Source organism: Saccopteryx bilineata, chromosome 5 (assembly GCF_036850765.1).
Source record: "Saccopteryx bilineata isolate mSacBil1 chromosome 5, mSacBil1_pri_phased_curated, whole genome shotgun sequence".
NCBI classification, from domain to species: domain Eukaryota; kingdom Metazoa; phylum Chordata; class Mammalia; order Chiroptera; family Emballonuridae; genus Saccopteryx; species Saccopteryx bilineata.
The window spans coordinates 90,575,591-90,603,113 of NC_089494.1; the positions used below are offsets into that span (position 1 = coordinate 90,575,591).

General features: G+C 37.7%; 1 protein-coding gene across 13 annotated transcripts in view; it reads right to left on the minus strand.

The window, feature by feature from the left end:
• The window catches only part of MBD5 (methyl-CpG binding domain protein 5), a 521,200-nt gene that overhangs the window by 361,082 nt on the left and 132,595 nt on the right, over positions 1-27,523 (minus strand). The window contains exon 1 of one of the 13 annotated variants that reach the window (XM_066232974.1): positions 24,946-24,991. The exons of the other annotated variants lie outside the window; for them this stretch is intronic. The gene's annotated coding sequence lies outside the window, so the exon portion shown is untranslated. Of the gene's footprint in view, positions 1-24,945; positions 24,992-27,523 lie in introns of those variants that run through there. 13 annotated transcript variants of the gene reach the window in all.

A 27,523-nucleotide genomic window follows, 5' to 3' on the forward strand; every position in this document is an offset into this window, starting at 1 on the left:
TATCCAACTGTTTAATTTTGTGTTCAGTGTTCTTCATATGATATATTCTCACGAGCATTCCCCTATTTCATTAAAAATCCTTTGCAAATATTATTGCAATGGCTGCAGAGTAGTCTAGCATACAGATGTATCATACATAATCGCTCCCTTTTTATTAAACATTGCCATTGCATATAATTTTTTTGTTATAAATAATGCTGAACTGACCATCCTTATTGATTAACATTTGTATATTACTTCCTTAGAATAAATATTTAAAAAAATAATTTAATAGAGGTGAAATTCACAAAACACAAAATTAACCCTTTTAAACTATTCAGTGGCATTTAGTAAATTTACAGTGTTGTGCAACTGTCCCCTCTGCTTCTGAAACATTGCATTCAGAAATATTCTGAGGTATTAATGAGTATGAATATTTAAGGTTTCAATACATTGTTACACCACTTTTTAAAAAGGTTATACCAATTTACACTTTCATCGTAGTAGAGAGAACACATTTCATAGCACATGTTTTTCCAAGTATATTACTATTTAAAAAATAAAAACACTTGACAATGAGAAATGTTTTAAAAAAACCTATTTTTCTTCATTTTCAGTGATCACTAGTAAGGTTTTAATTTTTAAAAGTATTTACTTGCCATTTGTGTTTCTCTTTTCAGGACTGTCCAGAGTGACAATTCTAAGATGTTATTCTATGAGGCATTTGCAGTAGTTTTTATGGTGGATGCTTTGCAGGCCTCCACGGAAGGGACACCCAGCCTTGGGCTAAATGAGGATAAGCCTGAGACTGTTCCAAGGTCTCTGGAAGTGCCAGGAAGGCTGTTTTGTGTTTGGGGGCACTTATATACCCATATTGGTGAAATCATTGCCTATTGTAAAACACTAGGATTTTAAAATACAGTAACCAGAAATGGAAAATTTAATGCATATTATAAGAAAATGAAAATGAACAAATATTTTTATTCAAGTAATATTAATTTACAAAATGATTTAAACATTTAATGGTGATCATATTACTCTATGTGACCGAAAGTGAAGGAATTCTAAAAATTATAAAAACAATAATGAACGAAGTATGAGAAGAAAATTCTTGCAAAGTTTGGAAAGTAAGAACTAAAGATAATACTAAGTTAAAAATGCAATTAAAAAGATGCAGCTTAGATTCCTACATCAGATCTAATTGAATGGGACAATCTGAAAAGTCTGTGATTCCTTTGCTAAGATGTACTGAGCACTATCACAATTTGGTAATTTAAATGAACTATAAATTAACACTAATTCGTTCCTATAAATCTCATACATTTGGCCAAATAACTGAGCCTTCCTTTATATTAATAAACTCACTAATCATATATTAAGTACAGCTGAATGCCAAGTACTATGTTAGAAGCTAAGGAGATACAAACCAAGAAAGAAAGAAAAAAAGAAAAAGAAAAACCCACAAAAATATCATAGACCCTCAGCCTGACCAGGATATCCTGCAGTGGATAAAGCATCGGACTGGGACGTGGAGGACCCAGGTTTGAAACCCTGAGGACACCAGCTTGATTGAGGGTTCATCGGTTTGAGCAAAGCTCACCAGCTTGAGCCCAAGGTTATTGGCTTGAGCAAGGGGTTACTCGGTCTGCTGTAGCCCCCTGGTCAAGGCACATAAGAGAAAGCAATCAATGAACAACTAAGGTGCTGCAATGAAGAATTGATGCTTCTCATCTCTCTCCTCCTGTCTGTCTGTCTATCCCTATCTATCCTTCTCTTTGTTAAAAAAAAATCACAGACCCTCAAATATACTGAAGTTTAACATATAAACAAAATATTCTAGATTGAGATAACTGCAGTGAAAAGATCACACAGAGCTAAAGTGGTAGACATGAGGAAATAATTAGCTTTGTTTGCATTTTCAGAGAAAGATTCCTAGAAACAATAGCATTGGAGAGTAAATCTGAAGGACAAAAATGAATTCATGAGATTGGCAAAGGCCAAAGAGCATTCTAGGTATTTACTAAGGCCTGGAGATTTGAAGTTCCTCCCTTCTGGAGGCAGTTATAATTGGTTCTGTACAGAAAGTATATGAAGGTAAGGGTAGGGCCAGTGGGGTCTGCCACTGAAAAGGCAAAAGTCAAATTAAAGAACTTCATATGCTATGTTATAGAGCTGAAATTTAACCTAAAGCCAATACGGAATCATTGGTGGGTTTAATTCTGGGAGAGAAATTATTATATTAAATTTTTAAAACGATCATTTTGGTGACAAATGGATGGACTGAACGTTTTAATAAGACCTGAAGATACCATTAGAAGTCCTTTGGACCTCTTTCCAGCTTGATTTTGAGCCACTCTCCTCTGTCCACTATTTGGCATTCAGTCCTCTTTTCTGGGCACTTGCACAAGTGATCCCTTTACTTGGAACTTCATTCCTTTCTCCTTGAGTGTCTAACTTCTTCTGATCTTTTAGATCTTAACAGAGATATAATTTCTCCTAAAAAGCTTGTGCTAACCCTCTCTCTTAAATCGGTACTTCCTATCTGCCACGTGCTACTAAGACAGCTGGTACTTCCCTCACAGCACTTATTACACTGTTGTATTATCAACTGACTATGATATTCTCACCAGTTACTGCAAATTTTCTAAGAACAATAATCATGTCTAGCTTGATCCCCATTATATCCACAATACCTAGTGTAGGGCCTGGAACACAGACGTTGTTCAAAAATATCTCCTGCATAAGTGGTGAAAATAAGGGGTGAGACCAGCAGCAGATGAGTTGAGTGACCAGGGATAAAGGTCTGAACTAAGGAAAAGGCTTTGGATAGACAGTAGAGTAATGTAGGAGCTAAAATCAAGAAAACCTGGTAACTTATCAGATATAAGGGGGCGAAAGAAAAGGAGAATGACAAATGAAATAGTAAGGGACAGTTTGCAATTTTTAAGAAAATGGGTAAATGTGACCAATATTATGTCCCTTTAACTGTTAGACCTCTCTCCTATTGCTGCCCTCCTCACACAAACCAGGCATAACGGCCACCTCACTGTTTTTCCAAAATGCCAGGCATACTACTGCCTTATAGTATGCAGGCTGTTTCCATTTCATTACCCTGAAATAATCTTCCTCCATATAGCCACATACATGGCCCTCGCCTACCTAGATCTTTGCTCCCATGGCACTTCTTCAGTGATGACCTCCCCAAGTAGCTAATTCAGAACTCAAATTTTTCTCTCTCTTGGCTCTCCTCACTCCTCTTTCCTGCTTTACTTTTTCCAATAGAACTTATCAGTATCAGACAGACAATATATAAGAACTATGTTCCCTGAGGGGTAAGAATTTGTTAATTTGCTTACTATACTACTATATTCTCACGATAGTAGGAACTTAATAAATGTTTAATTAATTAATTAGTGATTGAGGAATAAACAGTGTTGCCCATATGGGCATAGAGAGTGAAGAAAAAAAATATATGTACAAAATGATTACAAGGTCATTTTTAGATATGTTCAATTAGAAAATGTTTCTAGGGCCTGACCGGGCGGTGGCGCAGTGGATGGAGCGTCAGACTGGGATGCGGAAGACCCAGGTTCGAGACCTCGAGGTCGCCAGCCTGAGCGAGGGCTCATCTGGTTTGAGCAAAAGCTCACCAGCTTGAGCCCAAGGTCGCTGGCTCGAGCAAGGGGTTACTCAGTCTGCTGAAGGACCGCAGTCAAGGCACATATGAGAAAGCAATCAATGAACAATTAAGGTGTTGCAATGTGCAACAAAAAACTAATGATTGATGCTCTCATCTCTCTGTTCTTGTCTGTCTGTCCCTGTCTATCCCTCTCTCTGACTCTCTGTCTCTCTAATGAAAAACAAAAACAAAAAACCCAAAACAAAACAAAACAAACAAACAAAAAAGAAAATGTTTCTAGGACATCTAAAGGTGCTCAAAAACAAACAAACAAAAAAACCGAAAAAAAAAAAAAAGGTTTCAGTTGATGCCATGAAGCATAACCCAGAGACAATGTGTAAAAAAAAAATTAGGACATCTGGTCAAGATGGCGGAGTAGGTAAATGTGGTATTCACCTCTTTCCACAACCACATCAAAATTACAGCTAAATTACAGAAAAACCACCATTCAGCCCTGGTGGGGTAGCTCAGTTAGAACATTGTCCAGATATGCCAAGGTTGTAGGTTCAATCCCAGTCAGTCAGAGCACAGACAAGAATCAACCAATGAATATATAAATAAGGGAACAAAAAATCAGCATTTCTCCCTCTCTCACCCCTTTTCTCTCTCTCTCACCCTTTTCTCTCTCTAAAATCTCTAAAATCAATCTATAAATAAAAAATTTTAAAAAGAAAAAGGAAAACTACCACTCAGGACAGCCTGAAAACTGGTTGAATGGAAGTCCTACACCTAGGGCCATGATGAAGAACCTTTTTATAAAAACCGCCCATTTTTGCAGTGCTGGTCAACCCGCAATCACCTTCGCCACAGCCCACAATGAAAGCTGGAATGCCTACTAGTGGGCGGGAGGGACCAGGTTGACCAGCACTGCAAAAGTGTGCGGGTTTTTATAAAAAAAGTTCGCCATCAAGGACCTAGGGAATTAAAGAAGCCACATCACAACTGGTAGGAGGGGTGGAGAGGAGAAATGGGCTGGTCCTACAGTCACATGTGATAAATAAAAATTAAGAGTGCTATCTCAGCTGCAAGTGGTCCCTCTGAGGAGCAACGGGTCCCAGCCCCACACCAGGCCCCTCTGCCCAGCGTTCCAGTGCCAGGGAGAGGTGGTCCCCATAACTTCTGGCTATAAAAACCAGCAGGGATTGACGCTGAAGGAAACAGAGGGCCGTTGGAGTCCCGCTAGTTCCTTTTAAAGGGCTCGCATAGGGATTTACTCTATCACACTCCCTGTGAGTGCCAGTGCTGTGGCAATAGCTTCAAAGACACCAGAGACATACAGATAGGAACTGAATTGTCTGGCATCAAGGCAAGAGAAAGGGAGTGGGGTCGGGGGGAGGAAGCTTTCTCCCAGACAGAAGAGCCGGCAGAGACCTATCTTCCCTTTCTCAGCCCTCCCACCCAAAAGCCATTAGGAAGGCACCATATATCTAAGACTCCATCAACATGGCTAACCCTTCCTCCATCCTGGTGATTCCTTGAGGCCTCACCCCACCCAACTTTCAGAGCTGTTTCCAGTGGCTGTCTTGGTTCATGCTTCAGATTTTCCTAAAATCTCTCAAACAAGCAGCATCTGGCCTCAGTGTGCCCGGTACCTCTTGCTCACTGGCCTTTGGCCTGGCACTAGCAGCAGCTGGCTTTGGTTTGCAGCTTGGCATCGCCAGTGCACCTCTGAGCCTAGCACAAGTAGAAGCCACCTGCAGCTAGCTCATGTGTGGTGCCCTGGAAAGAACACAGGCAGCAGATGACCTTGGCCTGCATGTCCTGGGAGGCCCCAGAGCCAGCACCCCCAACTTCAGTCCATGTCAAAGCACCACCACACAACCACCTCCATAAGCAGTACACTCAAGGAGCAGACTCAGTTGGCACCAGAGCCCTGCTGAAGTCAGTCCTGCTCTGTGGGGTGGGCCCCGGCATAGCTGATCCTCCATGGGGGCTGGAGATTGGTGAATGGTGGTCACGGCCAGTTTTTGTAGCTAATCAGCTTGGGGGGTAAATCCCTCCTACTGATGTGCCAACAGTAATCAATGCTCAATTATAACAGAAGGTGTACACAGCCCAAAGGGGCTGCATATCTCAAGTGCCTAGCTTGGGTGACCAAGGAATCTGTGTCACTGGACCCTACAGAACACCTACTAGGCTATCCTACCAAGCCTGGAAAATGTAGCAGCTCTACCTAACACACAGAAACAAACCGAGAAAGTCTGCCAAAATGAGGAGACAAAGAAATGTCCCAAATGAAAGAACAGAACAAAACTCCAAGAAAAGAACTAAACAGAATGCAGACAAGCAATCTATGAGATACGGCGTTCTAAATGCTGGTTATAAGGATACTCAGTGAACTTAGGGGAAAAATAGATGAACTTAGTGAGAACGTCAACAAAGAGATAGGAAACATAAAACCAGATAAAAAACATAAAAAAGCACCAATCAGAAATGAAGAATATACTAACTGAAATGAAGACTACATTACAAGGAATAAACAGTGGTGTAGATGAAGCAGAGGATCAAATCAGAGATTTGCAAGATAAGAAAGTGGCAAACATTCAATCAGGGCAGCAAAAAGAGAAAAGAATCTAAAATATAAAGACAGTGAAAGAATCGTCTCAGACAACTTCAAGCATACCAATATTTGTCTTAGGTGGGTACTAAAGAAGAGAAAGAACAAGAAATTGAAAACCTACTAGAAAAAATGACAGAAAACTTCCCTAACTTGGTGAAGGAAATAGACATATAAGTCCAGGATGCACAGAGTCCCTAACAAGATGAACTCAAAGATGCCCACGCCAAGACACATCAGAATTAAAATGCAAAAGGTTAATGAAAAAAAGAAAAAGAATCTTAAAAGCAGTAAGATAAAAGCAGTTAGTTACTTACAAGGGAGCTCCTGTAATACATATCTATCAACAAGCGAATCTAAAACACAAAATAGATGAACAAGCAGAACTAAAACAGGCTCATAAACACAGAGAACATTGTGATGGCTGCCAGATGGGAGGATGGTTGTGGGGAATAGGTGAAAAAGGTAAAGGGATTAAGAAGTACAAACTGGTAGCTACAGAAGAGTCATGAAAATATAAAGTAGTATAGCATAAGGAAAATAGTCAACATGGATGGTGTCAGATGGATGCGAGATTTATCAGGATATCACTTAGTACAGCGGCTCTCAACCTGTGGGTCGCCACCCCGGCGGGGTCACCTAAAGCCATCGGAAAATACAAAATACATAATACATAATACATATTTACATTCTGAATCATAACTGTAGCAAAATTACAGTTATGAAGTAGCCACCAAAATTATTTTTTGGTTTGGGGTCACCGGAACATGAGGAACTGTATTGCGGGGTCACGGCATTAGAAAGGTTGAGAACCACTGACTTAGTAAGTTATGTAATGTCTAATCACTGGGGTGTACACCTGAAACTACATAATAAAAAGAAAAATTTAATAATCTACAAAAATTGGGAAACACCAATATTTAAAGAGTGAGCAAAGGGAGAAGAGCAAGCAAAGAAGTCTGAAAAGGAATAAACAAAGGAATAGGAAGAACACTAGAAAAGGAGAAAAAGATAGTTTCAAGATGTTGAATAGCATCAAATGTAATAGAAACTAAAATAAAGGAAGAGAAGGACCCATAGAATTTCATAATTAGGTCACTGTTGACTTTAGGCAAAGTAGTTTTAGAGGAGCATAAAATTATCACAGGAATGAGCACCTTTTATTGAGTACCTATTTACATGCTATTTGAGGTCTCTAATCCTTTCAACCACACTGCCAAGGAGCTATTCTATTATCTAAACATTATGAAAGAAACTTAGGCTCAGGGAAGTTGAGTGTTTTATGCCTGCAAAGATGAGTAACTGTAGATGCTAAGGCAGGCATGGCCAACATACAGCTGGTAGGCCGGTTCTGGCCTGCGTAATGAATTTATGCGGCCTGCTATTAAAGTTTTAATATTCTCTGCTACTTTAAAATCTCAGCTACTCAGTAATGGAAGCGTCTTTGATTAGTGGAAATCGAGATATTTAAGAAAATAGTGATACGCAGAAAAGAACTCTGCGTGTGACTAATCTAGGATTAACGTCCAATAATTGGTCGAATGGATTCGTGATACTTATTTTTTTTTAAATTTCCATTATAAAGATTTACAACTTTTGTACTCGTCTGTACTCCATATGAACTGTTTGACATTTAGTGGTGATGTGAAACCCACATTCTTTTAGGTGGAGTTTGCCAGTGTGTACCCAAGGTCAAATAATTCGTTATTTTTGTGGTCAAGTGTGCTGAATCAAGTGGCATTGTAGCATAGACAACAGCTGCAGTTGATAACTGAAAACATGTCCAGGCTGTTTGTAAAACAAAATAATTGTTTTATTTGTGATATAGCCCCTTCAAGCTCATTCTATTAATTAAATATTGTTTCGATTGATTGTGATAGTTTGGATATTTATATGGTATGTAATTATATTTTTATTAAAATAATATTGTATATTAAAATTTTTTCACTCACATTTATTCATAAACAAATTACATAATAAAATTTTGTTTACTTAAACAAATCATTTTTGTATTTAACATTTTTTAATTTTAATATTTCGTCCGGCCCGTGAAAAAAGTTTTCTTTCTAATTTGGCCCGGGGGCAAAAACTGTTGGCCATGCCTGTGCTAAGATCTTAGTCATAATAAAAATATACTTTATAAAAAGTAAAAAAGATTTTGTTCATTTGACAATCTTCACATAAACTCCAGATTAATTATTTTTCCAGGTACAAAATGTTTGCTATTTTAAATGCCAATACTCCCATATTTTAAAGATCTTTAAAGAAATTTAAAAAAAATCTTATACCTGATAACTCAAGAATACCATTATAAATATTAGTTGTTGTTTTTAGGCCTTTGGGAACTTCTGAGTTTTCTAGAGTTTTTGCTTTCATGATAAAGGGCACTACAATATTTTTTTCTCTACCTCTTTTATTTTATAATTTTTCTGCCTATGGATCAGAAATACATAAATCAGCTAGGCAATCCACAGCACAACCTTATAATTTAACTTCTATTTCCAGCAGTAGAAACATGTGAGGGAAACATTTTTAAGCCATGAGTGTGATGAATGCTTAGTATCACCTGCTAATCACAGCTCATCTTTTTTCTTTCTCCCACTTCCTCCAGTCTCTCAGAATATAATATTTCTACCCAACCTTCCACTGCCAGAAGCTTAACAAGTGGAATTGCTAGCCTTAAATATGTATAACAATAATTCACAAATTCCCCAATAAAGGTGATATCTAATACTAAGGAATAATTATAAACTAACCTTTATCACAATTGCAACAAAAAAGTAAACTGGATAGGAATAAACTTAAAACACAAGTAGGATCAATATAAGGAACATTTTGCGATTCTACTGAGAAAATAGGAAACAAATGGAATAACATATCTTGTTGTTAGAATAATGTTAATACTGAAAGGGTGATAATTATCCCAAAATTAATATATACTGTAAACATATTTACTGCAGTGGTTTTCAAAGTATGGTGCTCAGACTGGCATAATCAACATCACCCTTGGAATATAATAGAAATAAAAATTTACAGGCTGAACCCTGACTTGGTGAATCAGACACTCGGAAGTTGAAGCCTAGCTTCAACGTATATGTTAATAAGCTTTTCACATGATTCTCATTGATGTAAAAATGGAGATCACTGTTTAATGTAATCTCAACACAATAGTAACAGGATTTTTTCCTTAAGAGGGAAAAAACTAAACAAAGTTATTCTAAAGTTCATTTGGAAAATAAACATTAAATGTCTGGCACTAGACAATAATTTAATAACTATAATGGGGAGTCACTCTGTAATTTTATAAATCCCTAACCACTATGCTATCCTGAAAAAAGTATAATACTGAATGTCAACTTAAAGTGAAAAATTAAAAAAATAAAATTTTGGCACTAGAGATGGAACAATTTGGCATAGAAATCAGTGGGAAAGAGTGGAGTGTCCAGAAATATACTCTATACACAATGGAATTTAGTACCTAACAATAGTGGCTTTTAAATCACGATTGGTGCAAAGACAAATGGTAAGTACTCACAAACAACAAACCAGCCAAATAAATACATAAATAGAACAACAGTTTCTGGAAAAAATTACAGATGGGTTTTCATAAACTGAGAAGCAAGTCATAAAGACTGGAAAACTTGACTATTTTTAAAAAATTAACAAAGAAAAAATATTGTAAATTATGCCAACTACTCAACTAGAGAAAGAAATATTTGTAATATATAAAACAGACCAACAGTCTAATTCCCTTAACTCAAAAAGAGCTATTACAAATCAAGAACTCCATTAGGAAAATAATAAAGAATATGAAAAGAGGCACTCCAGAAGTGGTGTGTGTGGTGGGTGGAAGAAGATTTACAATTATATAGAAAAGTATTATAATAGAAGAAAATTAAAACAATGAGGAGATACTTCTTCATTTCTAAAATGGTAAAATGTTTGATAATACAGTGTTGCAAGAGTTGAATAGAAACACCATTCTCCTTACTACACACAAAAGTATAAACTGATGAAACATCATTAGAGAGGCAATTTAGCAACATTCATCAAAATTTAAAAATAAATATATCTCACATTTCCTAAGTAGAAATTTATCCATAGTAATAACAGCACACATGGTCAAAAGATGCAAATGCAATAATGTTCACTCATCATTGTTTCAAATGACAAAATAGTAGACCAACTTAAATATTTGTTCCTAATAAATGTGCAAATAATAGGACTATCCATCCATGGAATATCAAACTACAACAACGACAACAATGCCAAACTCAAGTATGAGAAACTCAAGCATATCCACACTCAAACACATTAGAGTCAAAATGTCAAGGACAAGAGATAATCTGAAAATAGCAATAGGAAATAAACCCATAATCTACAAGGGATCCTCAGTGAGATTAAAGGCTGACTTCTCATTAGAAACTATGGAGGTCAAATACATTGGACGATATATCCAAAACTCTAAAAGAAAAAGATAATTAACAAAGAATCTTACATTCACCAAAACTATATTTAAAACTGAAAGAGAAGTCAAGATATTTCCAGAAAAATAGAAACTGAGAAAATATATTGTTAGCAATTTCCCCAGGAGATAAAGAAGAAAATCGTTCAGGCTAACACTAGACAAAAAATTGTAATCCACATAAAAACCAAAAGCACCAGTAAATGTAATTACATAGGTAAATATAAAAGACAGTATAAATATATTTTTTATTTTAACACCTTTCCTCTTTTAAAAGACAGCTGCAGCCTGACCAGGCGGTGGCGCAGTGGATAAAGCGTTGGACTGGGATGTGAGGACCCAGGTTCGAGACCCCGAGGTCGCCAGCTTGAGTGCGGGCTCATCGGGTTTGAGCAAAGCTCACCAGCTTGGACTCAAGGTCGCTGGCTCGAGCAAGGGGTTACTTGGTCTGCTGAAGGCCCACGGTCAAGGCACATATGAGAAAGCAATCAATGAACAACTAAGGTGTCGCAACGAAAAACTAATGATTGATACTTCTCATCTCTCTCCATTTCTGTCTGTCCCTATCTATCCCTCTCTCTGATTCTCACTCTGTCTCTATAAAAAAAAAAAAAAAAAAAAGACAGCTGCATAATTTTAAAACTATGTTGATGGATTTATAATGTATAAAAATGTAATTTGTATGACAATAATAGTACAAGGCAAAGAGGACAGAATTGAACTATACTGAAGCAAAATTCTGGTAATGAAATTAAAGTACTTCTAATATAAACTAAATTGTTTTACGTTAAGATACTACTTATAATCACCAGGGAAACCATTAAGAAAAAAACTCAACACATATAGTAAAAGGAAACAAGGAAATTAAAATAGTATAGTAAATAAATAAATAAATAAATAAATGTGTGTGTGTGTGTGTGTGTGTGTGTGTGTGTGTGTATCAAAAAGAAAGCACTAATGAAGGAATGGGGAGGAGACATAAGAAACACAAACGACAAATACCTAAATGGCAGAAGTAACCCTTACCTTTATCAGTAGTAATATTATATATAAATGTAATAAACACTCCAATCAAAAGTCAGAGATTGGAACAATGGATACAAAAATATGGTCTGACTATATATTATCTATAAGAGGTACAATTTAGATCCAGAAAAAAATAGGTTAAAAATAAAGGATAAAAAATATGCCCTACAAAGAGTAACCAAAGGAGAGCTGGAGTAGATACACTAACATCAAACCAAAGAGACCTTAAGCTAATATTTTTTACCCTAGAGATGAAAAGAACATTTTATAATTATAAAAGAAAGAATCAATCCACCAGAAAAATATAATTAGTGTAAACAAAAAAAGCCCCCAAATACTTAAAGCAAAACCTCACAAAACTAAAGGAGAAAATAAACTGATCAATAATAGGGACTTCATAGAATAATGAAAATAGAATAATTTTCAATAATAGAATAGCCAGGCAGAAGATCAACAGGGAAACAGACAAATGAATGGTGCACCCAACAACAGTAGAATGCCATTCTTCTCAATTGCCTGCATATGGAAATTCATAAAATATGTAGAAATTAAATGACATACAGGTATTGATCGACTTACGACCTATGCAACTTGCGACCATTCGACTTTACAACCACAACAGCTAGCCACCACTGCTCCACATCTGGCAGCGCAAGTGTTGCCAGCTGGGCATACGACAGTGCAGACCAGCTTCTGGTAGCACTACCATCTCCACGTGCACCATTTCAACTGTTATCTCAGACTCGGTACAGCAATTTGTGTTTTGTGTCTTGGATATTTTTCATCAAACCCCTCCAAGATGTCTATCAAGAGGAAATTGTCTTTGTCTATGACTCAGCCTGCCAAGAAGGAAAGAAAGGCCATTGATCTCGACATGAAAATGAAGGTTATTAAGCAGTACGAAAGAGGAAAGAAAATTATGATAAAATATGACTTAAAATTTTTCAAACATCATTTCACAGTACTGTACATATATCCTACTCAATTTACGACCAAATCATGTTACAACTGGTCTGTTGGAACCAATTGTGGTCGTAAGTCGAGCACTAATTGTATTTCTAAATAATAAGTGAATCAAATAATATGTCACAAGCAAAATTAGAAAATATTTTAAATGAATAAAAATGTAAAAAGAATACACCAAAGCCAATAGGATTCAACCAAAGCGAGCTGAAAGTGAAACTTAATGTAAATACCCACATAAATGTAAAAGAAAGACCTCAAGTCAAATCAGGAATAAAAGAGGGATATCACTACCAGCCTTATATAAATAAAAAGTATTATAAGGGAATAAATACTGTAAACAAGTATATGTAAAGGAAATAGATAACCTACATACAATGGGTATTCATTAAAGGACTTTTTATTGTACTTAAATATTTCTGAATTGTAAGTTCTGCAAAATGTAAAATCAATGCACAACTCTTGCTTTATAAATGGTAAGATAGTGTATGCTTAAATTGATTTTATTTTTATTGAGGTTATACGTTTATGTAATTTATAAAGTAAACTATTATTATAAGGCTCATTGTGAAAAACAACATTCTTCTGCAGTATCCATTTCTCTACTCTCTCTATATCCCCAGAGGCAATCATCCTAAACGTTTCTGTTTTTCCCTCTGGGATTAACCTACATATTTCTAAATGATATTCTAATACTTCTATTTCTTCATTTATCAATTTTAAACACTACTGGTTGACTCTCAAACATGTATGAAGATTTAACTTTTTGGTATCCTATCCCACATTTCTACCCTGTTGCCAGAATACCGTTATAATTTTGGCTTAAATAACATAACTTGTATATATTGTAAGCAAAGGAGTAAACTAGGACAATGTTTATTATTTCTCCTGGAGTTAAGAGCTTCTCATTTTTTTCACTCTTCTAGTCTCTATGTACTTAATATGAAATACTTTTCCAACATCATTGCTACACATATATCCATATATTTTTCTAAATGCGCAAACATGCCAATTTCTTTTGTTTCCTGGAGAGAGTCTTCCTGAAGGCTCCCTTTTTTAGAGCAAAATCTGAAACTAGTTGTCCTCTTTGTTTGCTAAATAGAAGCTATGATGACACATGGAACCCCGTTTTCCAGTTGTCTTTCTTTTGATTTACTTGGTTATCGACATAAATCACATTTTCCAGTAATTTCCTAGGAATCAGAATCAATCCATGGAAAGTATTTTTGGGGGGCACAGAGGGAATACCCGGTCTACTCTACCACCACACTTGATTTGGCTGGGTATAAAATTCTAAGTATTAAAATCATTTCCCTTAGAATTTTAAAGAAATTGTTTCACAGTGTAGTTGTGAAATCCAATGCCATTCTACTCCCTTGAGTGTGAACTATATCTATTGCTTGTCCTGGGGAAACTCTTACAATCTTTTCTTTACCCCTGGTATGCTGAAATTTGTGGTTATTTTCTGTGGTGTGGGAATTTTAAATTTATTATGCTAGAATATGCAGTGGGGGCTGCCAATGTGGAGATTAATATCCTTCAGTTCTGAGAAATTTAAAGCATCAATTTTTCCTAGTGGTACCTTAGTTGTTCATTGATTGCCTTCTATATGTGCCTTGATGGGGGGGGGGGATGCGCTAAAGCACAGAGTGACCTCTTGCTCAGGCCAGACACCTTGGGCTCAAGCTAGCAATTTTGAGCTTAAAGCCAGAGATCTTTGGGTTCAAGCCAGCGACCATGGGGTCATGTCTATGGTCACACACTCAAACCAGCAAGCCCACGCTCAAGCTGATAAGCCCTTGCTCAGGCCAGCGACCTCGGTGTTTGAACCTAGTTCCTTTGCATCCCAATCCAATGCTCTATCCACTGCACGACTGCCTAGTCAGGCAGAGACTCCTGTTTTCAGTGTGATAGTCCTCCTGTGTTAAGCCTTGAAACTCATGTTTTTTTCTGCCTTTCAATTTTTTACTCATTACTACTGCTTCTATTTTCTGGGAGCTCTCCAATACTTTCTCTTCCAGCCTATTGAAGTTTATGATTAATTTCTGTATTACTATACTTTAACTTTCAAAGGTCTGGCCTGACCTGTGGTGGCACGGTGGATAGTGTCAACCTCAAACGCTGCGGTCGCTGGTTTGAAACTCTGGGCTTGCCTGGTCAAGGCACATATGGGAGTCAATGCTTCTTGTCCTCCCCACCACTCTCTTCTCTAAAATGAATAAATAAAAGTTTCAAAGGTCTGCTTTTTGTGACTTTTTAAAATATAAATAGTAAATTATTATTGTGTAATAGTTTCAGTATTTTCTCTAACTCTTTGAGAACATTGTTTGATAGTTTTTCTTCTCTAAATTATTTACACTTTTTTTTCTTTTCTTGTTTTTGTATTTTAATCTTCTGGATGCCTTCACTGTCAGTTTCCTCTGGATCTCATTTTACTATTTGTTTAGTTTTTTCATAATTTTTGTGTTGGAGGCTTTCCTTAAATTACTGAACAACAGTTGGAGTGAACTGTTAGACATTCACTCTTTTTTTTTTTTTTTTTTGGTTGCATTTTTCTGAAGCTGGAAACGGAGAGACAGTCAGACAGACTCCCGCATGCGCCCGACCGGGATCTACCCGGCACGCCCACCATGGGGCGATGCTCTGCCCATCCTGGGCGTCGCCATGTCGTGACCAGAGCCACTCTAGCGCCTGAGGCAGAGGCCACAGAGCCATCCCCAGCGCTCGGGCCATCTTTGCTCCAATGGAGCCTTGGCTGCGAGAGGGGAAGAGAGAGACAGAGAGGAAGGCGCAGCGGAGGGGTGGAGAAGCAAATGGGCGCTTCTCCTGTGTGCCCTGGCCGGGAATCGAACCGGGGTCCTCCGCACGCTAGGCCGATGCTCTACCGCTGAGCCAACCAGCCAGGGCTCCAACATTTACTCTTAAGAAAGAAATACCGGTCACGGAAATGGCGCCGTGAGAAGCGCGTCCGACAGCTCTCCCCTAAATCACAACAAATTTATCAACTAGAAACAGAAAAATTTATCCTCGGAGCATTCCGGAATTCCACACAAACTGAAAGCAAAAGGACTGTTATCACTTGAATCTGAGAGACGAGGGTGTGGAGGAAGCTACCACAGCGACGCTCATTCAAGCCGCCAGGGAGTGCGCCTGCGGTGAGTCAGCCCATATACTTGGGAACCGCAAGCCGCCGCGAGCCGCCGACCGCGAGCTGCCGCGAACCCCCGCGAGCGGCCGCCACGACCCGCCGCGCGCGCCCGGTCCGGTTGAGCACTGCTGACGTTCCCAGCGGCCCGCACACTGCGAGTGGGAGTCACCGGCCACCGGTGCCCGGAGCGCCACATTCGCGCGCGTGCCTTGGGCATTCCACGCACACCCAGGGGGCTCCATTATCCTGCGCCTGGTGCGGTCCAGCCGCCAGCGGCGGGGCGAGCGGGAGAGGCTTGGGAGATTCTCTCCGTGGGCGGGGCACCTCACCCAGCCATTCAAGCTAACAATCAAGCGTTGGGGGAGGGGCGCGCGCAGGCAGCCTAAAACACCTTCAGAAACACAGCTGCGACCCAATCACTGAAATTAGCTTAACCCATAAAATCTGCGCACCCTCGGTTCTAATTGATAAGATCTCTCTCAGTTCAGCGATCCAAGACAAGAGGCGTGATATTTTTTAGTGCCTCTCGCTAAAGGGGCGGGGGCAACTTCTGATTGATAGAGCCTCCATATTCAGGGATAAACGCTAACAAGAAGGACTTGGCAGATAATAAGGTCTATACTACACTAGTCATAAGCAGAGACTAGTGCCTCTTCTTCCCTGCAAAAACAGGCTACAAAGTGTGGAAAGCCTGGGTTGAGAGGTCCAACTAAATGATAGGCGCTGAACAGTCACCTTGACAACAATTGACTCCCACCCCCGTCTGATTACACTGGAGGCCCTGACTGTCAGAGCCTTTCCCAAAGCCTTGCACTGAGTGGGGATAGAGTGGGGATTTCCCAGCTCTTTGAGCCTCTTACTCCCCAGGCAGAAGCAGTTGCAGCCTTATAGCTGGATCACCAGGCTGCTAATTCAGAAAGGGGGGACTAGGAGAGAGAATCCAGGAAAGCAAACTCTCTCATCGTTGGACCCTGCAAACGCCAACAAGCCTTTACTTCCAGCAAGACTAAAGCCAATTATATGACATAGCCATAGAATCCCATCAACTGCAAATCCCTACCAAGAGTGACACAGGGGCAGAGCCTGGGGTACAGAGTCACCGACTAGGAAGAGGGAGAGAAAAGAAAAAGGAAGAAGTTAACCTCTCAAAATCAAGAAAAACCCACAGACTTTACAACTTGATCCACTAATTTTTTTTTGTTGTTGTTGTTGTTGTTTGTTTCTTCTATCTTTTTGCCTTTATTTCCTCCACCTCGGTCCTTCTATTCTCTTCCCATCTTATGCTTCCCCTTTCTTGAACTACACTACCCATGAATGTTGCATTTTATTTTTCTTCTTCATCCTCACCCTCCTTTAAGGTTATACTCCAAAACACTTAACTCTCACTCTCTCTTCTTTTGTTTTTTTTTTTGTCTTGCTTTATTTTGTTTTTTTTCTCCTCCTATTTTATTTCTTCCTTCGTTTTTCTCTTTTTCTTATTTTTTCCTTTCTATTCGTTTTTTCTTTTCTCATTTTACTTTCCTCCCATATAATCCTCAATCACGAACAAATTAGTTAATTTGGGACTCAAGGCTTTTTTTTGGATTTATTTCTCTTTTTTGCTTTTGTTTTTATTTTTTTTTCTCTTGTTTGTTTATTTTTGTGGCATTTTGGGTCCTCCCAACCCAAGGTCTCCATTGTATTTAGTCTTCGCTCCACTTAATACAACAGATTTTTACTTATTATTTTTATTTTTCTTCTTTATTATTCTTTTTTGGTCCTTTTTTCTGGTTCCCTCTTATCCCTCTCATTATATCTCTTAGTTGACCATCACTTACAAGCAAATCATCTTATGCTTGTCTAAGATTTTCTTCCTTTTTTTTTTTTTTTTTTGCATTTAGTAGGTCCCTACTCCCTTTTTTTGCCCTTTGAACTCTTCACCCCAAATCAGGCCCTCCATTATAGGCACGATATTTCCCTGAGGAGGGGAGAGGAGGAAAAGAGAAGAGAGAAAAGAAGGGGGAAATAATAAATTATTACTTTTTTTTTTGTGGGGTGTTTAACCCTTTTTTTTTTTTTTTTTTCTTTTTACTCTTTTTAATTCTAATTAGTGCTATCAATAAGACTACCCTCAGATGCCGATAAGAAAGAGGAAATCGAATATTATGGATACAAAAGAAAGGGAGGTAACACAAATAGATGTGGAAAAATCTATGGAGAAAAGACTTAACATATTGGAAGCCTTGGAGCTAAATGACAGAGAATTTAAAATAGAAATCTTAAAAATACTCAGAGATATACAAGAAAACACAGAAAGGCAATATAGGGAGATCAGAAAACAACTCAATGAACACAAAGAATATATTACCAAGGAAATTGAAACTATAAAAACAAATCAAACAGAAATGAAAAACTCAATTCACGAGCTGAAAAACGAGGTAACAAGCTTAGCTAACAGAACAGCCCAGATTGAAGATAGGATTAGTGAAATAGAAGACAAACAACTTGAGGCACAACAGAGAGAAGAAGAAAGAGACTCAAAAATAATAAAAAACGAGAAAGCCCTACAGGAATTGTCTGACTCCATCAGAAAGAATAACATAAGAATAATAGGTATATCAGAGGGAGAAGAGAAAGAAAATGGAATGGAGAATATACTCAAACAAATAATAGACGAGAACTTCCCAAGCCTGTGGAAGGAACTAAAGCCTCAAATTCAAGAAGCAAACAGAACACCAAGTTTTCTTAACCCCAACAAACCCACTCCAAGGCACATCATAATAAAGATGACACAAACCAATGACAAAGAAAAAATTCTCAAGGCAGCCAGGGAAAAGAAGAGTACAACATATAAAGGAAGGCCTATTAGATTATCATCAGATTTCTCAGCAGAAACTCTACAAGCTAGAAGAGAGTGGACCCCAATATTTAAAGCCCTGAAAGAGAGGAACTTTCAGCCAAGAATACTATACCCATCAAAGCTATCCTTCAAGTATGAAGGAGATATAAAAACATTCACAAATACAGAAAAGATGAGAGAATTTATCAACAGAAAGCCCCCACTCCAGGAAATACTAAGGGGGGTTTTCCAACCAGATTCAAAGAACAAAAGAAAACAACACCACAAGTAACAGCTCCACCAAGAACACAATAAAACCAAACTTAAACTGTGACAACAAAGGAAAAAAAGGGGGGAGAGGATGGAGATTAACAGTAGCAAAGGATGATGAAGTGCAGAAATACTTATAAGATAGGGTACTACAATGATTATGGTAGGTACCCTTTTCATTACTTAATGGTAACCACCCTTAAAAAAACCACCACAAAAACACTTGACTTAAAAAAGGTAGCAACAGAGGAAAGAAGTATGGAACACAAACAAACAAAAACAAATGATAGAAAAACAAAAGAGAAGAATCAAACTAGATACAAAACTAACAGAAAGCAATTTATAAAATGGCAGTAGGGAACCCACAAGTATCAATAATTACACTAAATGTAAATGGATTAAACTTACCAATAAAAAGACACAGAGTAGCAGAATGGATTAAAAAAGAAAATCCAACTATATGCTGCCTACAAGAAACACATCTAAGCAACAAGGATAAAAACAAATTCAAAGTGAAAGGCTGGAAAACAATACTCAAAGCAAACAACACCCAAAAAAAAGCAGGTGTAGCAATACTCATATCTAATAATGCTGACTACAAGAAAGAAAAAGTACTCAGAGACAAAAATGGTCATTTCATAATGATTAAGGGGAAGTTGAATCAAGAAGACATAACAATCCTTAATATATATGCACCAAACCAAGGAGCACCAAAATATATAAGACAGCTACTTATTGACCTTAAAACAAAAACTAACAAAAATACAATCATACTTGGAGACCTCAATACACCGCTGACGGCTCTAGATCGGTCATCCAAACAGAGAATCAATAAAGATATAGTGGCCTTAAACGAAATACTAGAACACCTGGATATGATAGACATCTACAGGACACTTCATCCCAAAGCGACAGAGTATACATTTTTCTCTAGTGTACATGGAACATTCTCAAGAATTGACCATATGTTGGGCCACAAAGACAATATCAGCAAATTTAGAAAAATTGAAATTGTACCAAGCATATTTTCTGATCATAAAGCCTTGAAACTAGAATTCAACTGCAAAAAAGAGGGGGAAAAACCCACAAAAATGTGGAAACTAAACAACATGCTTCTAAAAAATGAATGGGTCAAAGAAGATATAAGTGCAGAAATCAAAAGATATATACAGACAAATGAAAATGAAAATACGACATATCAGAATCTCTGGGACGCAGCAAAAGCAGTAATAAGAGGAAAGTTCATATCACTTCAGGCCTATATGAACAAACAAGAGAGAGCCGAAGTAAACCACTTAACTTCACACCTTAAGGAACTAGAAAAAGAAGAACAAAGACAACCCAAAACCAGCCGAAGAAAGGAGATAATAAAAATCAGAGCAGAAATAAATGAAATAGAGAACAGAAAAACTATAGAAAAAATCAATAAAACAAGGAGCTGGTTCTTTGAAAAGATCAACAAAATTGACAAACCCTTAGCAAGACTCACCAAGGAAAAAAGACACAGGACTCAAATAAATAAAATCCAAAATGAAAGAGGAGAGATCACCACAGACATCATAGAAATACAAAGAATTATTGTAGAATACTATGAAAAATTATATGCCACCAAATACAACAATCTAGAAGAAATGGATAAATTCCTAGAACAATACAACCTTCCTAGACTGAGTCATGAAGAAGCAGAAAGCCTAAACAGACCAATCAGCAGGGAGGAAATAGAAAAAACTATTAAAAACCTCCCCAAAAATAAAAGTCCAGGCCCAGACGGTTATACTAGTGAATTCTATCAAACATTCAAAGAAGACTTGGTTCCTATTCTACTCAAAGTCTTCCAAAAAATTGAAGAAGAAGCAATACTTCCAAACACATTTTATGAAGCCAACATAACCCTCATACCAAAACCTGGCAAGGATGGCACAAAGAAAGAAAACTACAGACCAATATCTCTAATGAATACAGATGCTAAAATACTAAACAAAATACTGGCAAACCGAATACAACAACATATTAAAAAAATAATACATCATGATCAAGTGGGATTCATCCCAGAATCTCAAGGATGGTTCAACATACGCAAAACGGTTAATGTAATACACCATATCAACAAAACAAAGAACAAAAACCACATGATCTTATCAATAGATGTAGAAAAGGCTTTTGATAAAATACAACACAATTTTATGTTTAAGACTCTCAACAAAATGGGTATAGACGGAAAATATCTCAACATGATAAAGGCCATATATGATAAACCATCAGCCAACATCCTATTAAACGGCATAAAACTGAGGACTTTCTATCTTAAATCAGGAACAAGACAGGGTTGTCCACTCTCTCCACTCTTATTCAACGTGGTGCTAGAAGTTCTGGCCAGAGCAATCAGACAAGACAAAGAAATAAAAGGCATCCATATCGGAAAAGAAGAAGTAAAGCTATCACTTTTTGCTGATGATATGATCCTATACATCGAAAACCCGAAGGACTCCACAAAAAGATTATTAGAAACAATAAACCAATACAGTAAGGTCGCAGGATACAAAATTAACATACAAAAGTCCATAGCCTTTCTATATGCCAACAATGAAATATTAGAAAACGAACTCAAAAAAATAATCCCCTTCACGATTGCAACAAAAAAAATAAAATACCTAGGAATAAACATAACAAAGAACGTAAAGGACCTATATAATGAAAATTACAAAGCATTGTTAAGGGAAATCGAAAAAGATACAATGAGATGGAAAAATATTCCTTGTTCCTGGATAGGAAGAATAAATATAATCAAAATGGCCATATTACCCAAAGCAATATACAAATTTAATGCAATTCCCATCAAAATCCCTATGAGATTTTTTAAAGAAATGGAACAAAAAATCATCAGATTTATATGGAACTATAAAAAACCCCAAATAGCCAAAACAATCCTAAGGAAAAAGAATGAAGCTGGGGGCATTACAATACCTGACTTCAAACTATATTATAGGGCCACGATAATCAAAACAGCATGGTATTGGCAGAAAAATAGACACTCAGACCAATGGAACAGAATAGAAAGCCCAGAAATAAAACCACATATATATGGTCAAATAATCTTTGATAAAGGGGCCAACAACACACAATGGAGAAAAGAAAGCCTCTTCAACAAATGGTGTTGGGAAAACTGGAAAGCCACATGCAAAAGAATGAAACTCGACTACAGCCTGTCCCCGTGTACTAAAATTAATTCAAAATGGATCAAAGACCTAAATATAAGACCTGAAACAATAAAGTACATAGAAGAAGACATAGGTACTAAAATCATGGACCTGGGCTTCAAAGAACATTTTATGAACTTGACTCCAATGGCAAGAGAAGTGAAGGCAAAGATAAATGAATGGGACTACATCAGAATTAAAAGTTTTTGCTCAGCAAGAGAAACTGATATCAAAATAAACAGACAGCCAACTATATGGGAACTGATATTTTCAAACGACAGCTCAGATAAGGGCCTAATATCCAAAATTTACAAAGAACTCATAAAACTCAACAACAAACAAACAAACAATCCAATAAAAAAATGGGAAGAGGACATGAACAGACACTTCTCCCAGGAAGAGATACAAATGGCCAACAGATATATGAAAAGATGCTCAGCTTCATTAGTTATTAGAGAAATGCAAATCAAAACTACAATGAGATACCACCTCACTCCTGTTAGATTAGCTATTATCAACAAGACGGGTAATAGCAAATGTTGGAGAGGCTGTGGAGAAAAAGGAACCCTCATTCACTGTTGGTGGGACTGTAAAGTAGTACAACCATTATGGAGGAAAGTATGGTGGTTCCTCAAAAAACTGCAAATAGAACTACCTTATGACCCAGCAATCCCTCTACTGGGTATATACCCCCAAACCTCAGAAACAGTGATACGTGAAGACACATGTAGCCCCATGTTCATTGCAGCACTGTTCACAGTGGCCAAGACATGGAAACAACCAAAAAGCCCTTCAATAGAAGACTGGATAAAGAAGATGTGGCACATATACACTATGGAATACTACTCAGCCATAAGAAATGATGACAGCAGATCATTTACAGCAAAATGGTGGGATCTTGATAACATTATAAGGAGTGAAATAAGCAAATCAGAAAAAAACAAGAAATACATGATTCCATACATTGGTGGAACATAAAAATGAGACTAAGAGACATGGACAAGAGTGTGGTGGTTACCAAGGGTGGGGGGGGAGGGAGGACATGGGAGGGAGGGAGGGAGAGTTAGGGGGAGGGGGAGGGGCACAGAGAACTAGATAGAGGGTGACGGAGGACAATCTGACTTTGGGCGAGGGGTGTGCAACATAATTTGATGACAAAATAACCTAGACATGTTTTCTTTGAATATATGTACCCTGATTTATTAATGTCATCCCATTACCATTAATAAAAATTTATTAAAAAAAAATAAATAAATAAATAAAAAAAATAAAAAATAAATAAAAAAGTTTTATTGACTATAAAAAATAAAAAAAAAAAAAAAAAGAAAGAAATACCAACAGGAAGTATATCAGTAGGACTTGTCAACTCATGTGCTTGATTGCAAATTAATCAGGTTAATCAGATAAGTTGTCCTATTTGTAGGAGGATCTCCAAATATCAGGTTCTAAAGATCTCTTGCTCTGGGAATATTCAACAGCCTCAACTGAAGCGCTATTTCCCTACTCTGTTTTGCTTACTATACAGTTTAAAACTCTTTCAGCAGTCTTTCCAAAACCTACAACAATTTTAAGACTATTACATAAATACATTCACCTAATCTAATATTAAAAAATTTTATAATTAGTTAATTAGTTCTGATTATAATCTTATGATCTAATTTAAAATGCTTGAGCAAAAATAAAGTTCAAACTATTTAAGGTATTTCCACTGATTCTTTTTTTTTTTTTTTTTTTTAATTCAGTGAGAGGAGTGGAGGCAGAAAGACTCCTGCGTGCGCCCTGACCGGGAACCACCTGGCAAGCCCACCAGCAGGTGATGCTCTCTACTCATCTGAGGTGTTGCTCTGTTGCTCAGTAACCAGACTCTTCTTAGTGCCTGAGGTAGAGGTCATGGAACCATCCTCAGTGCCTGGGGTTATATTGCTCCAATCAAGCCATGGCTGCAGGAGGGTAAGAGAGAGAGAGAGAAAGAGAGGAAGAAAGAGAGAGAGAGAAGAGGGAGCGAGGAGGGGTGGAGAAGCAGATGGTTGCTTCTCCTGTGTGTCCTGACTAGGAATCAAACCCGGGATATGCACATGACCGGGCTGACACTCGACCGGGCTATACCAACTGACCAGGGCCCACTAATTCATAAAATTTATGTTAGACATGTTTTATACATCCTTCTTATCTCTAAATGCATCAGGAAAAGAGCACTTTGGACAGACCAGCATTTTAAAATTCAAATTCAGATAAGTTTGAGTAAGACAAATATAGAACTAGAAAGGGTATGAGCTATCATTCCAAATCAACTAACTTATTTTGTAAATTAGGAAACAGCATTTGAATTATTCCTTCAGGAAATTAACTAAATAAGAGAATTATGACTAGTTAATTATATGGGATGCCAAAATAAAAATGGACTCAAATATTTCAAGCTATGCACAATGCAAAATTCTTTTACTTGCTTTTACCTAACACAACCAGCATTCTTACAGTATTTAATCAATACTAAAATTATTAGTGGCGCTGGGTGCTTTTGATTTAGTTATGTAAAATATGCATTCTTTTACTCAACTGAAAGCAAAAATTCATTGTTCTTATACATGAATAAATGAAATGTCTTGGGATTATATTTAAATCACAAGTCCAGTATGATTGTAAAAAGTGCACTGAAACGGGAATAAAGAGACGTGGGCTCTAATTAGTTACTAATGTTTTGAACCTGGGCAAATGCTTGAACTTTCTTTGGGCCCCAGCTTCCTCCAATATATAAAATAAAAGCATTATACTAGTCACTAGATAATCTCTAATGACCTCTCTAGTGCTGACAGTTTCATTTCCATAGCAACAGTATTATTTACCAATTGATAAACTGAGTGATGGTCTTCAACTTCTGACGCTTAGGTTCTGTCACAATTACTCATTCTGCCACGAGTAATTACTCACGAGCAGCTTGACCTTATAGGATCCTACTCCACGGTATTTTGGTGCCCACCAAACCAGGGAAGAACGGAAACCAAAGCTTAGAGTTAAATCGGTTCATGCACATCCAGTGAACACGGTGAGAGACAATGGGAGCAGAGGAGTTGTGACTGGGTCACACTCCGGCTGTCTGGGGAGAACAGACATAAAAAAGACACAATCTATGACTATCTTCTCTGCATATACCAAGGCCTAGCTTTTAAACATTCTTACATCAGCAACTGAACAACTATCACATCTTTGTATTGCCTTTAAAAAGCTTAAAAAAACATTTTGGGACAATATGCTCAGAAAATCAACCATTTCACCTAAACCAATAAATTCCCCAAGTTCAGTTTATTATTTTATAATTTATAGAAAATCTATAGGGTGTAAAACTAGTTTTAAAATTTGCTAAAATCATTATTCAAAAATGCAAACATTCTTCTAAAACAACATAAAAAGTATTTTTCAAGTAATATATTAATGAAGTTACAAGGTATGAATTTAGCTTTTAAAAGAAACAAAACATAACACTAGAAATTTCATTCTCTGAGATTTATATCCTATAAGAAGCAAGGGATATATTTAAATTGTTGCCTCAACCTGAAACCCTATCAGTTAATAATTCTTCCTAGGTAAATAATTTTTGAGGTTTCAAACTCTGATGTTTTAGTAGAGCTTTCTAAAAGGGTTTATCTTGTGAAGTTAAGCAGACAGAAAATATGAGGATTTGAATTAAGTACTTTGTCTCCCTTGCCCTCCTTATTCATTCAAATGGCAGGTAATGTATGTTCAGATTCTATATCTTAAGTATTCAAATTCTCCTTTGCATTCCTACTGCCTCAACTAGTTTAAACTCACACTATTCCTTGATTAGCTTAGTATAACAATCATAATCACCCACTTCATACTGTGTTCCATAATGTTCCCTTTAAATACAAACTTCCCCACTATGTTTCCTTAAGCAACATTCTTCTTCTTTTTTTTTTTTTTTTTTTGTATTTTTCTGAAGCTGGAAACAGGGAGAGACAGTCAGACAGACTCCTGCATGCGCCCGACCCGGATCGACCGGCACGCCCACCAGGGGCGATGCTCTGCCCCTCCGGGGCGTTGCTCTGCCGAGACCAGAGCCACTCTAGCGCCTGGGGCAGAGGCCAAGGAGCCATCTCCAGCGCCCAGGCCATCTTTGCTTCAATGGAGCCTTGGCTGTGGGAGGGGAAGAGAGAGACGGAGAGGAAGGCGCGGCGGAGGGGTGGAGAAGCAAATGGGCGCTTGTCCTATGTGCTCTGGCCGGAATCGAACCCGGGTCCCCCGCACGCCAGGCCGACGCTCTACCGCTGAGCCAACTGGCCAGGGCCAAGCAACATTCTTCTATACTGGTATAAATCATGTCATGCAGCTACATACTACATTTTAAAATGTTATGTGTCATGACATTTTAAGAGTAAGATATACTCGTCCTGGCTGGTTGGCTCAGCAGTAGAGCGTCATCCCTGTGTGTGGAAGTCTTGGGTTTGATTCCCAGTCAGGGCACACAGGAGAAGCACCCATCTGCTTCTCCACCCTTCCCCCTCTCCTTCTCTATCTCTCTCTTCCTCTCCCACAGCCAAGGCTCCAGTGGCACAAAGTTGGCCCTGGGCACTGAGGACAGCTCCATGGCTTCTGCCTCAAGTGCTAGAATGGTTCTGGTCGCTGAGGAGCAACGCCCAGATGGGCAGAGCATGCCCCCCCCCGTGGGCATGTTGGGTGGATCCTGGTTGGGCGCATGCAGGAATCTGTCTGCTTCTCTACTTCTAACTTCAGAAAAATAAAAAATAAAAAGACTAAGATTACTCCTAATGAATTAAATAAAATTACTTAATAAGTATATATTTTTTCTATATTCTGATTGAAATTTAAACCCGAACTCTATGACAGATCACCTAGATTTAAATGTGACTGTGGATAATGCCTTTATCTTCCAAGTGCCTTACTTTTTACATCTGTAAAATTGACAGAGGTTGGAGGTATTGTCGCTGACAAGTCAGAGGGTATCACCAGAACACCCAGTGTCCTGGGAGATCTTGGCTTTTATTGATAAAGTGAGTATCTACCCATGTGTGTATCTTAGGAGTTCTGGCTGATGTTTGTGGAAGACCTTCCAATCAGGCATAAAAATGGTCACAGTTGACCTCTATTCCTAAGGAGAATTTTAACTCAAATAATCCTGTTGCCACAAGAAATGGTGAGGAGGCTTGCCAGTTGGTATATTTAAAGCTTAGGGAGCAGGGAATGCTGGGCCTCTTACCACTCAACAGCTGCACAGAACCATTATTAGGCAAAAGAAATAATAATGTACCCCAGGGGCTCCAATACTTAGAGGAAAAAACAAAACCCTGAGAACTAGGAAGCACCTAGTGGAATGAAATTGTTAGAGAAAGGGAAAAAATGTATATACCAGTATACAGAATAATGATCAGCTTTAAAATATATTCT